Below are 14,489 nucleotides of genomic sequence, written 5' to 3'. Positions count from 1 at the left end.
AAAAGCCACTTTGTTTTTCCAAAAATGATCTAGACTGTCTTTTAAAAAGGGTCAAACTTTTTTAAATTTTTTTTCAAATGGCTATAGTCTAAAAATGACAAATCCTACAAAAAATGTTGTAGGAGTGATTTTTACAAAATTAGTCGAATTTTTGAATAAAAATATTGGAAAATTGTTTTATCGATTCCTACACTGAAAAAAATTGCTTTAAAAAATTTAAAGTCGATTTACAAAAAACCCCATCTTTGATTTGGATGAAATTTTGTTCCAAGGAAAAAAACTTTTCCTTGTTCAAACTGATTTTTTTAGTGTATTTTTTTTTATCAAAAACTGAACTAATGAAGGTCATAATTATCTCAGAATCCAATTTCCCAGCTGCTAGTTGCCTGATACATGCAAAAAGTATCAGTAACGAATTTGGTATAGACTGGACTGGAACGAGGCCGAAGGGATTCGTTTAACTGAGATCTGGTACTAGAATACTTAGCGCACGACCGGACCACGTGTTTAATATCGCGATAACCGCCACAACGAGTACACCGGAGATGAGCCATCTACGTATAATGATTGTACATGACCCGAGATATCACCCGAATGTAGTCATGACCCTCATCCATTCTCTTGGACCAAGGTTTTTTGATACCTTTGGGATTCCTAAAGGTGCCATCGCTCCACGAAATTTGCCAAATTTCGAGTGTCCTGTGAGAAGAAATATTTAAAAACTCGTTGAAGCTACCCGATCATTCATAAATATCACCTTCTAATGCCTAAATGTTCACGTTCTCATTATTATTCTAATCCAAGTGTCCGCCTTCTCATTACCCGGAATTACCATACATTACCATATGACGAACGTTCCGTGTATTCCAATCACAGGATGAATCGAATTGTTTCTCTGATGATCTGTCCGATAATCCGTTGACGGACCGGTGCCAATAATCGCGTTTTTCACCTTTCATCAAGTTTTTCATTTGCATTTGTAGCATCGCGTATATTGGGAGAAATTCGGGCGATCCGGCGTTCAAAAGTCCCTTTCGCGTATAATTCTAAGCAATCTCTGCCCACCACAAAGTAGCAGACTGTTCACGGTTGTTCGTGTCGAGTACTCGTTTCGTCTGACCTTTAATCGTAGAGCAAATGCATTGTGTAAAACCTGGGGGAAAATGTAGGGACTGAAACATAGGGACACTTTGATGTACCATGTAGACATTCCTGCGAGTTTCTAAGATTGCCGAGACCAGGAACCACTTACTTCGGTTTTATAACAGCACCCTTCCCCCTGATTTTTTCTCTTTCGAAAATTTATAGGAGTGCGAACCAGAATTTTCACCGGCCGAAACATAGGGTTCTTGAAGGAGCGAACCCCATACTTCGCAATTAAGGCCCATACACCATAAATCTCTACTTCCCAGGCGGGTACATAGACAAGATACTTCTTCGTACATGGCCAAGTGGTATTTAGTTAAATCTCGCATATATGATTTGATGATGCTAAATGGATTATCTTTGCCCTCATTCAAGTTTGTTATGAATATATACCAAATTCGTTACTGATACTTTTTGCATGTATCAGGCGACTAGCCGTTCAAAAATTGGATTTTGAGATGATCATGACTTTCATTGGTGTAGTTTTTGATAAAAATACGCTGGAAAATTAATTCAGTTTGGACAAGGAAATTTTTTATTCATATAACTTTTTTTCCTTAAAAGTGCCCAACCTGAATTTTTGACGGTAGGTAGGGAACATAATTACCTATCTTGGAACAAAATTTCATCCAAATCAAAGATGGAGTTTTTTTGTAAATCGATTTTAAATTTTTAAAATCGATCTTTTTCAGTGTAGGAGTCGATGAAGATTTTTTTTTCAATATTTTTATTCAAAAATTTGACTAATTTTGTGTGAATCTCTCCTACAACATATTCTTGTAGGATTTGTCATTTTTAGACTAAATCCGTTTGAATTTAATTGGTAAAAAAGTTTCAAAAGACAGTCTAGATCATTTTTGGAAAAACAAAGTATGCAAAGTGGCTTTTTGTGACAAAGTTCTCATGTACAGAAAGTTTCATTGAAATCTGAGAGGGTGCTGCCAACTCTGAATACGATTTAGCGCGAAATTCGTCTAGACAAAAATTTGTTAAAATAAGTTGAAATTTTTCTGTTAACTTTCATACTTGTTTATTAATTACAGTTTTTGATTTTGAAAATTTTATATTTTTTTCTAAAAAATTCTAAAGCCATCTAGCATTTCCCGCCCCTCTGGCTACGTTCCCGCGAGCACATTTTAAATAGTTTATTCGGTAGTGGTCGGACCACTTACCGAATCTGCGTAAAATTGCTCAATATGAAAAGCGGATTTCAATTAAGTGATAATTATTAATCATTATTTTTTTCACTAAAATAAGTCACCTTAACCATTATGTCCAAAAGTCGCTAATTAACCCTTCGGCTTTTATTAGCCGCTCGAACCATACAATTTACATTCATCGTGCCTGATTGAGTCCTGATCGTCGGGATGAATTGTCGATCTGAGAAGCACACTGCATCGTTCAGCAGAATTTACACTGAACGGAATCGAAAACACGTTCGAAAGAAAAACTGGCGTTACCAAAAATGTAAGTTCGCTTTTTGAGCCACGCAGCATGTTGTCCTTAGGAATCACTTTAAATACTTGATCAGAAATCAGTGAGCAGAATCAACAATGTAAATTAATGAAACAGTTTCAAGACTTGCAAACGCAATGCTTCCTAAATTCGTTGCTAATGAGAGGTAACATTTTCATACGATGCCCGTCAGATCGCACTGGTACCGTGGAGTTGATTGGCCTGTTTTGTTTAATTTGGCAGAATTAACTTGTCTTTCCAAATTTGTCTCCACTACCATTTGCACCGCAAATTTAACGTGAGTAGGACGTATAACTTGAATTGGGTGTGCTCCAAACATCTGCAGCAGCAACAGGAGGTCCTAAGTGTTGCATTTACTGATGTTGAGTTATAGTCCTAGCTGGAGCAGGTGATTGTTTCGTACATCTATTTTGCATTTGGTGATGTCTCATCAGCAAATGTTTGAAAGAGCTGTAATAGAATGGTTGTTTGCAAACAGCTGTCAGGTGATAAATTTGGATGTATGTTCTCTTCTCTAGGAAGTGAACGGGATGAGAAGATAGGCAATATACGTGTTCAGCACTAAAAACCCTTTGCGATTTTTTTTCCTGATGCAAAAGTCCTATTGACATGAGAATCCTTTATGGTTGGGCCAGAATAGATCGACCAACCATTTTTCCGTGCTAGTTCTATGGATTTCATTTTGGTTGAAAATGTTGCATTACAAAATGTATCCAAATGTATGAATTATGTTATTGGATAAAAATCAATGATCAAAACACAAGCCTATTACCTTTCTATGTGCGAGCGTTCATTGTTGTGTAGAATTTCTCGCAAATGAATTAATCCACGGCACAGACGTACCACGTTGTCCTGTTCGGATTATGGCGACCGACTAGGACAATGTACCATTGGAATTGGCCAGCCGTGCATAAAGTTATTACTTTCAAAATCACATCGGATCGAGTGGTGGCTGCCGTAACTGAATACCATTTTTTTCAGGTCAGGGCGTGAGAGTGAAAGATATGCAAAATCATACCCGCAAGCTGCAAGCAAGCGCTCGGTATGTTCTGGCCACCACAATATAGTCGCTGTCGGCTGGTTCAAGGTAGTTTCCAATCGATACGCTCTACTTGTCCCATGTCAGTCGGTCCCAAAGTGGGAAGGTGAAAATCGTGAAAGCCGCGATCTACGCTTAAAACTGCATTGGTTCGAGGTAGAAATTATGTTGCTACTGGAACCTAACCGTTGAAGATAAATGGAAAGGAAAAAAAAACGAAATACAGATTTTTGCATAGATCACCTAACCTTGATGCAAAACCGTGGCTGTGGTTATTCTGTCATGCAGCAACCGAAACCGACCGAAAGAAGAAAATTGCTCAGAAAGATATCAAAAGCAGCTAAGCTAACCAATTATTATGGTTGAACGATTTTGATACCCGAGATATGCAATTTGCATGTTTGCCAAGATTTGCTAACGACATTACCGAAATTGGGTCGATGAAATCGATTGCCCGAGCCGAAATTGGTTGAAAGTAGAACGAAAAATTTTTAAGCTTTACGTTTGTAGGCTGTCTTCGAAAGCTTAAGGTTCAGGAAACATTTTTGAGCATGTGTACGAATTGAACGCTTAGTAGTATGCGTAGGAAATCTTGTGTTCAGCTTTACCACCTGTTTATCCATATAAAACTGTTTCAAAGAAGAATATTAGTCGATTTATTAGATGATACGATTCAAAATATGCTAAATAGTTGGTGGAAAAACAATTGACCGATCGAAATGGTGCTTTTGAAAAAGTGGCACGTTAGAACCAGGGTAAGTGTATAGCGTTATTTTCTAACCGTATTTTAACAACATGAGTTCCGTTTGGAATGCCACTGATTTTTTTCTCTCTCGAGTATCGTTTGTAACGGATTTTACTTCTCCGTATTTTGACATAAATCATTTAATGTGTTCTGGTCAAATGCACGGCGCTAAGTCGTGTGGGCGCACCTCAATGTTATCGTCTTCTATATAGTGAGGACCTTGGTTTTAACGTTATGTCTTTTTTGACGCTGTGTTGTATGTTGTTTTTTTTAATCTAAAGATTTATTTGAAACGGCTCAATGCATTAGCACAACTGAGCCGTGGGTCTCTTAATTTTTTACAATAAGTAAATATAAAAAAATAAAATGCTAAGAATGTCGGTCTTCCAGATCTTGTTGACGCAGTTTGCTGCTGCGTGTTGAGATCCTTTTCCTTGGCGGTGAAGCCGCTTGGGGGTCATTCAGTCCATGTCATTATAGGTACTGCTTTCTTGCTGTTCATGATCAGAGGTTCTTATTTGTTTCTTGTTCTTACGGGTCGCTGTTGTAAATCCGTCTTCATCGGTATTTGCTTCTTTATTGGCGATGCTAGTTGTTGGTTTGGGAGCGGTTGTCGTGGTGGTTGTACCTGCATTATTGGTTAATTTGATCGTTATTTTTGGTTTATCTGAAGGTGTCGGTGGCTGAATATTAGAGTTGGCTATAGTAGATGAGTTTTGGCTAGTTGCTTTGGCGCATGTTTTTGCGTAGTGGGCTGTATGGTTACAGAATTCGCATGTTGGGGTCTGCCCGGGATATGTGATTAGCGTTGTTTGCTTATAGGTTACGCCGTCCCTCGGTGATTTGCGTTCGATAGTCATGTTTAGTCACTCGCATCCTCACAATACGAGCGCCGTTGGGAATGCCGGTGAAAAAATTTCTGCAGCTGTCATTCGTAATAGATTCTACTTCTCCATATTGCGACATAATTTGTTTGATGTAATCTTTCTTAGTGTGCGGGGCCAAATCATGGATACGCACGTCCACCATGTCGTTTTCCATATGCACCAGGATCTTGATTCTGGTGTTATTAAACTCGACCTCGTGTTGCATGTTGTTCTTTTCAATTAAGTTTTTTGCCTGTGCTAAACTTCTAAACGTGATCAAAACACAGTTTTCGACGTGATGTAGCTGAATGTACGTAACTTCAGCGAGATTAAGCTCCATTTTAACTTTAACTAATTGCTCCACTTTCTGAACTGTGGGTCTAACACATTTTTTATTAAAGTTGATCGAAATCATGTTATCCCGTAGCACGGGCACTTTTGTTTCATTTGGCAAACTCATTTCACTCCGCTGTCGGGGGCAACAATACAATATTGTTTGTGCAATGATATGATATGGACTGCTTGGTTATCATTATGTAGGCAATCCCATGCCGCACCGTAAGTGGCTATGTTTACACTTATTGTAATTCATCACTCGCGGTTCAAGCAGACGGACAGGAAAACGGACTTTGTGGAAGAGGATGAAGTTCGGTAAGACGGTTTCAGCGAAGGTCACCCGAGAGGAATTTTATTGGGAGTATGTTTTGTTCCCATCCCCCGCTACTAATACTGAATGAAAACGTATACAATCAAGTATTTTCACCAGCTGAAGCAAGCGGTCTATAAAACAGCCAACTCCGTACTGCAGCAGATCCTTGCATGTCAAACTCTCATCGTTGACGCCGCCTTCAATCTGTACCCTTACAGCTGGAATATACACATAATAATCCCGCATAAAGTACTCGCAACAAGCAATATCGCTTGCTTGCTTTGAATTAGTTAACACGACTCTGACCATTTCTGAGTGGACTTTAGATATGAGTATGAGGGTTGATAATTGACAATACGCAAAAACAATTCAAACCAATTATCAATTTGCTGCAATCATTTCAGCACGAGGAACAAATGTTTTATTGACATATTTAATAGCTTACTTTTAGTCCATTTAATGGTCAGCCAGTTATACTGAGCTAAGAATTAGTACGTACTATTTAGAGACGGAGTGTGTTTGATTCGTGCATGATATTAATATCGTTTAGGAACACAGCATTGATATTTTCTCTCGCGTCTTCATTCGCAACGTTTAATCAATCGAGGTGAAAATTTTTAAGTTACGGGATCTCAATATGCTTGTGACAATATCTATAAACGACCATTTATAAATTCTGCCACGCTATTGGGGGGAAGAGCTATGACAAATAGTGACATAAATGGGATGGGGAGCACGTCATGTGCTTTGACGCAATCGGCCGTTTTACGCACGATTGTACGATGTATATAGATAATTCCATAAAAAATGGAGACTTTTGCGTGCAGCGGCAGTAGTAGGTTCCGAAATCATCCGTGGTACTTATGGGAGTGTCACTGAGTCGGGGCCTTCGGTAAAGTAAGTACCACATCAACACTTCCTTTCTCATATACCAAGTTACGGTAAAGATGGTCGTGACCCGCAATGGTCGTTCTTAGGCGAAATTCTCGCTTGGAGTGGATCAATTGTTATTCCCAATCAATGCTCCTCAAGTAGTCTGGGTGGAAATGAGAGTCATAAGTCTGCTATCTGCGAAGTATACTGTGCTTACGCAACGCAACGCTACAACGTTGCGGTTGACGTTAAATATTGTCGCATCCATTCATCTGTTTTTGACTTCCAAGATACCTAGGTGCAAGTACGAGAACATAGATATCGCAATACAAAGATTTGATCAATTTGAGCTTTCAAAGACCCAGATGTTCTCAAGGATGTTCGAGTGACGAGAAAGTGACAAAGTGAACCAATAATTTTCTAGTTCACCTCACTTGAGTTATAAGCCCATATTATAGCTCGGACCAAGATCGTCGTAAGCCAGTACTGTAAGTAGATGACATATCACAGAAAGCCCTGTGCATATACTTCTAAGGGACCGTCCATAAATGACGTGGCATTTTTGAATGATTTTTAACACCCTTCTTCCCCATCGTAGCATTTCGTCACAAACCTCTAAGTACCCCCTGGTAATTACGTAGCTTGACGGTAACTCTCCCCCCCCCCTTGTCACCGTAAAATTTAAGAAAAAATAAAAAACGATGCTAGTTTTTCCCCTTTAAAAAGCTACGTAGCATGCACATGACCCCCAACCCCCCCTGTCACCACACATCATCATAAAATACAAAACTCCCCCTCCCCCATATAATGCTACGTCATTTATGGATAATCCCTAATAATGATTTTGTTTTATTGATCAGAGCCGGTAAAGGTTCGCTCGAAACTCTTATTTTTATATGGGTTTTGTAAACATTGGAGCGAACCTGGAACATCTCGAGTCTAAATCAGCATAAAAATCATCTAGTACGATTTAAGTAGCTTTTAAAATATTAGCATATTGAAGGAGGGAAATGTGAACACCTTATTACCAAAACAGCTCCTAGCTAAATGGGGAGGGAGAGGTCACGTGTCCCCTCGTGCCCCTCCCTGGAGCCGCCAGTGGTATTCGTAAAATGTTATCGGAAAAGGCAAAAAGAAAAAAAGTTTAAAAAAAATGTATTCCTGCTTCTTTAATCATCATAAGTTCTTTTTCTTCTCTATACTTTGGGGGTACACCACTGACCCTGGATTAACCTATTAGTTTTCTTTCAGTAACAAATGCATGTGGGAAGTTGTAGCATTATCACGTAGATGACAAAAGAAATATTTATTTTTATATATGCAACGGTTCCCTTGTCGGATGCCCTATTGCACACTGCATTGTCTTCCCAGAAGTAAGATCACTTGTGTGTGATCCATCTCAGGTTAGCTATACATTGAGCATCTGCACGATTTTTTCTTCGTATCTCGTTACCAGTAACATGCTTGATTAATGGTTGCAACAGCAACATTTGCTCGACTGTCTGTAATTGAATCATATTACAAGCGATCCGATAATCGGATAATTAGTGAACAACGGCGAGGTGTTTTTTTTCCACCAAGCATCCACATACTTACGGGTCTGCGCTTTGTTATTTCCCTGTGATTCAAACCAATTATGCTCTCATTTTCACGGGAAAGTCTTTTTTAGCAGGAAGATTTTCTTATTGGGTAATTTCCATTCATTCACATGCATTGCCTTTGTTAGCGAAATAATCGAGATCTCATGACGAGTGAAATATTCTTCGTCGATTCATTCATTGTCATTGCAACCGTTTATGGTCAGATGGCAGGCAGAAGATTGTTCGCCGAATCCTAACAATACGAATATACTGTTATTGCTATCCATATTCGGCTAACCGCGCAGAGGTCTAGTACAAGTACAAGTTACCACGGAAGTTACCGCCTCCCAAACCAAGGGCACGTACACATTTCGAGACCAAGTTCAATCACGTTTTGCTAGTTGCATCTCGTATAGTAGGCAGGGATGCCAGATTTACAGACATATCTGTATTTTACAGACTTTTGATGGTCTCCTACAGACGTAATCAGACATCTACAGACTTGTAAAAAAGTAACAGTGTTTAACAAAATTATACTAGAATAATTTGATTCGAATACGAGTGATTCGTTCACAATAGTTTACTAATTTTAAGCTACTTTTAAAGTAATAACCTAGTGTAAATAGGATTTACACAACTCTCTACAGACTTTTACAGACATTTTAATTATTCTTCTACAGACATTTCACAAAAACATGTGGCATCGCTGATAGTAGGTACCTATCCTATTGTTGATCGGTAGAAGCCTGAGCCGTTATTCGTTCTGCCCGTCACAACGTACCCCCTGTCTATTGGAACCTACCCGGTCACGTATAGCACATATGGATCAACGGTAAGATCATTCCGCAGTGATTGCAGTTGAATACATCCAAGAGAAAATTTACGACTCGATTTGCCATGTGTGAATCGTGTAGAGTAGAGGAGGGAAGGCTGATTTCATCTTGACATCCGTGACAACGCCAAAAGCAAATATTATACGCGAGACATGATTATATCTGCGCACAAAATTCACACTCCCTCATGCCCAATTTGGCTTCTCAAAGGTTAAATGATCGGCTAGAGTTGATCATACTATAACAGTAGAACTGATTCCGGAAATCATTAGTAACGGTGACAGTCTAGGATACATATGACGTTTGTCATACTGTGGGTACATTTTGTCGGTAAGGTACGTGACAAAATATTTTATTCATTCATGGTTTAACATTGATAAATTCCTAGATAGATCAGTCACACTTTTGTTAGCGGTCACCTTTCAAACGACAAATATTGATTGGTAAGTATTTGTCAAACTTCTATTAAATGTGGATTTCAGACGCGGTTTCACTTGGAAATTTATCAAAAAATTACAATCCTCGCAATTTAGACAAACAAATGCCAAGTATTGAACCCAAATTACTGCGACCAAGATAGGAAATATCTAATCAAAAAAACCGCACATAATGTTCAATTCTCCAGGTTCGCAATGATCTAATGCTTCTCCATTTTTGGGCAGACCGTGTCTGTACTGAAAGCAGTGAACGATTGATTAATAACTTGTTGGACTTGTTTTGGCGCACGAGAGCGGAAGACACTTCCACCAGTCAGGGCCTAGAATGCCTACCGGCCGAATCAGCCAACCACCCAGCCATGCTCGATGCTATACATGCGGCATAATTGTCCCATGGTCCATTGGATTCCCCCATAAGCATGGGACAGTTACGTGTACAACGGCAGTACATTTTACTATTACATTCATTCGTACGGTCAGTGCAGCAGAGGGTCCGTGCTCGTTCGTAAATTACACCGTACGTGACATGTTCATAAAGGTTGTCCGGTACTCGGTACATACCATGGCGGTTTTGGCCGGGGACGAAGAGGGGTTGTAATGAACCTGGCGCTAAGTCTAGGTATGCTCGTGCCTATACTTTTTACGACGAGAGCACGCGAAAGCCAGAATAAGTCATGACACATTGCGTGTTTATCTTCCGGTTGAATAAAATACCCGGTAATATCAGGGTCAAGACGCGCTTTACGCCACTGCTGTTCGGTGATGTTGGCCGGTCTGGTCGTCTTGGCAGCGGCATTTAATGGACGGGTAGCAAAATATTGGCAATTGTTGGATAATATTTACATACAAGAAGGCGAGCGTTCGCGCAAGGGATCGGTTCGCAGCTTTGCGCTAAATTATGGGTAACTGGGATATTTTTCATCGCAAGGAGCTTGAAACGAGCCGGCACGGGGAGCTGTAACCTCTTCAAGGATTTGCAAAACATAATTCAGACTGTTTCCTTTAGATTTTATAATGGGAGAGGGTACTTGCGATGAGATCGGATGGTAATGGATTATTTATTGAGGGTATTCACGGAACTGGGCAGTATGCCAGACAATCTTTGTACTTGTTTCTTTTATTGAACGTTTCGATTGGGAGATGGTATCAAAAGTTATTTTACGTTCTTTGGACATAAGTAGTAATAGGGGAAGGGACCAGATTTTTCCAGATATTCTGAATTCTACGTTAAACCCTAGAGGGAATGCCATTATGCCAGATTTATCAGGCACAGTTAGAGTTTTAAGCTTCTATCAAAAAGACAAAAATTTCATTCTAGCAAATTTTCAAATAATAGAGATTGTTACACACAAATTTTGGAAATCTGGGTCATATTTTCCCAAACAAAAATCGATTAATGTTCTATGAAGACTAAAATGTATGCAAAATTTCGATGCCTTTGAGGCAGATTTTGCCAGACATTTTTATTTTAATTTCCAGATTTTCTTTGAAAAGTAATGGCAACCCTACTAGGAATAGAAATAACTTTCAGAAATTCAACGATGGGCATTGGAGGCATGGTTTACTATTATTTTTATAATTGCTAAGAGATTGTCATCTGTTCCATTTGTAGCTAACAACCGAAGTATTTCCCGACCTCTGCAAATCCCTCTTCATGTTTTAGTCACAAAAAGGTGATAAAAAGGAAGTTGACAACTACCGTGGTATTACAACGCTAAGTGCAGTTCATAAGCTGTTTGAAATGATTGTGTAGGAGCCCATTTTCTGCCACAGAAAACATTATATCTTCAAGACTCAACGTGGATTTATGTCGATACGTTCAACATCTACGAATCCTAAGCAACAATTGAAGTTTTATAGCATACTACAAGTGCAATCTAAGTTTTAAGAGAGACTTCAAGAGCGTCATAAAGCCTCATTCGTTACTAGGGATCTTCTGTCGTTCACAATCTATGTAACAGACCTTTCAGCTGCTTTCAACAAAATTAATCACGTAATTGCTGTGGCAAAGTTCAATAGACTTGGCTTTGGTACACCACTATACATCGTTGGATGCAACCGTATCTCAGTAATCGTATTGTGTTCCGCAAGGTAGCCATCTAGGTCCTTTAATTTTTCTCATGTATTTCAAACTTTAGGAGGTCTGCGGTTATCATTCGCTGACTACCACAGAATCCGGAATATTGACGACGCAGCTTTTCTTCAACTTCAACTGGTAAACTTTGCGGATTGATGCGAAATCAACCGAATGACCTTAAATCCTAAAAATGCACGATTACTTACTGCACGAATACTGTCTAGCAGAATCCTCGCTTGACAGCGCGAATCGTTTCATTTCGGAGTTTTTCTCCATGAACAATGGAGTTTTTCTCCATGAACAATTGACATTTAAGCAGCATATCAGCTGTATTGTTACAAAAGCATCACGGTGTTTAGGGTTCATAATGAGAATATCTAACAACTATTCAGATATTTACTGCTTGAAGTCTCTTTAGTGCACACTTGCTCTGTTATTAAGAACCCGCATTACATTAATGGTGTCCATCGAATTTAGACAGTACAGCGCAGATTTGTTTGGTTTGTCCTTCGTCGATTGCCTTGGAGCAACTCTCACCAGCTACCAAGTTATGAAAGTCGTGCTTAGCTTATTGGAATCGATAAACTGCAAGTGCGGTGGGATCTATCCCGTGCCACGACGATTTCGGATATTTTGCGCGATCGAATTGGCTGCCCCGAGCTTCTCAGTGTGATAAATACGAACGTTCGCCCTCGTGCCCTTCGCAATAGTATATTTCTCCGATTACCTCTTTGCCGGACTAACTATAGAGTTACACGGCGCCGGTATTAGTTTGCAGCGGACTTTCAACAGAGTGTAAATAAATAAAAAAGGCAATGAATGGACAAATAAATAAATAAATAAATAAATAAATAAATAAATAAATAAATAAATAAATAAATAAATAAATAAATAAATAAATAAATATATAAATAAATAAGTAGTTTTTATTATAAAATTCAATAGACGTTTCGGACACTCTTATTACAACCGACTCGGGAAGACGTAGAAAATGAGCTAATAGTATATTTTAAATAATAATAATAACAAACGCTATACACCCAAAATCTGACGAGTAAGTTTCTTTTAGTTTTGGGTAAGATTATGGGCCCCTATTCTTACAGTCACGTCACCTAGTGACTAGAACAAAATTGCCCTCTAGTCACTAGGTGACGTGACTGTCAGAATAGGGCCCTATATTGCCCATTTGGTAATGGACCATGCTATTGCGCAGTGCGGTATTAAACCCACATTATCGCAAAGGTAATAAACGTTGGAATGACGAATTGTGGTAGCTGTACATGTAAGTTAGGGTATCGCAATTTTTTGGCTCACAACATTACTCCAATTGAACAATATTTGAGAATAATCATAGCAATGGAAAGCTAGAGGCCTTAGCTAATATCTAATGAAAGAATTTAATTTATTCTGTCAACATGAAAAAAATTATTAACAATTCAGTAAAATGATAACTTTTTCACATTTTGAAAAATGTGGTCGGTTATCGGCACCCTAAGAAAACTTGCTAAAAATGAAAAAATATGAATAAAAATCATCAAGATTCAAAGGGAAAAGAAAATTTATTCATTTCAACTACCACCAAAGGCATTATGAACTTCATTCTTCATCAGAACCACAATATGACGCACTGCACTGACGGATCGCATTCATTGCAACTGAGCGAGTTTCAGGCAGTTCATTTTTTACCAAAGCTTTACACAAATCAGATAGAAGTTTACGCTGGCACGTAGCCAAAAGGGGAGGGGTGCTACAAGGTAACCCAGCTATCCCTCCGAATTTTCTGGTCGTGACAATCTGGTACATACAGTGCTACCTAGCTGTGAAAACACGACCAGGTGGGCTTTCATCATGCAAATGTAAAACGCTAAACCGTAAGTCGCCTTCTTGGTTTTCAGAATGGTTCCAAAGATAGACCTCTGGTATCTATTCGTAAAGCCCGTTCCAAATATACTCATATTGATTAGATTATTGAGAACTCAGCATTTGCCACAAAAAATGAGGTGCCGGAAACCGACCATGTTTGGGTGCCGACAACCGATTTCAGTAACCTTTTTGAAAACTGAAAATTGTGGCGAACATTTCGGTGCTATTCAATGTTTAATCACAAAATAAAAATTCAAATTGCAAATATTCAATGCGCATACTTTTTCGATGGATTTACTTCTTTCTATAACACTAAACAAAAAAACTTTTAAGTAGAGTTTCACTTCAGAACATTCGAGTCTGTTTGCTTCAGCAACACAAACAATTATTTATCAGAATGTCAATGTCTGCTTTCTGTCAAATGTTACGTAGTTTTAGCTTCTTGTACATTAGGGTGTCCCAAAATGACATCATGTTAAAAAAGTCAGCGGGCTCACTTCTTAAATGAAAGGTTAGGGTATTTGGAGCACTTTCTTCTTCGGAGTGAATTTGCTAAAATGCTGCCTACTGGTGGCGAATTTTGATTTTTTGAAAAATGGGCCGATTTTGGATAAAATTTGAAATGCCAAATATCTTAGATTTTTTTCAGCATTTACTTATTTTCTAAAAGTCCTAATGGAGAAGTTTGGATAGTTAGTTTGCACAAATTTTGAATTGTAAGAGCGACAGAGCCATTAAAACTTAGTAAAAAGTGAAATTTTTTATGTTTTTCAATAGTTTTTCTTCAAAACTGGGTATCTATAAAAATTTAAAAGTATAGAAAATACTTTATACAGTTGAGCCGAATACAGGGGCCTAATTTTGCAGAAGAAAGTGTATAGCTACAGCTAATGGGGAATGAGTTA

The 14,489-nt window shown here is 38.6% G+C and overlaps 1 protein-coding gene across 4 annotated transcripts in view; it reads left to right on the top strand.

Annotated features, from left to right (window-relative positions):
- LOC131685610 (serine-rich adhesin for platelets) overlaps positions 1–14,489 on the top strand; it is a 331,716-nt gene that overhangs the window by 41,296 nt on the left and 275,931 nt on the right. For 2 of the 4 annotated variants that reach the window (XM_058969470.1, XM_058969468.1), the window contains exon 2: positions 9,055–9,206. The exons of the other annotated variants lie outside the window; for them this stretch is intronic. The gene's annotated coding sequence lies outside the window, so the exon portion shown is untranslated. The remainder of the gene's footprint in view (positions 1–9,054; positions 9,207–14,489) is intronic. 4 annotated transcript variants of the gene reach the window in all.

This window comes from Topomyia yanbarensis, chromosome 2 (genome assembly GCF_030247195.1).
Source record: "Topomyia yanbarensis strain Yona2022 chromosome 2, ASM3024719v1, whole genome shotgun sequence".
NCBI classification, from domain to species: domain Eukaryota; kingdom Metazoa; phylum Arthropoda; class Insecta; order Diptera; family Culicidae; genus Topomyia; species Topomyia yanbarensis.
Note: the sequence above shows the minus strand (reverse complement) of the source record. Positions and strands in the feature narration are given on the sequence as shown.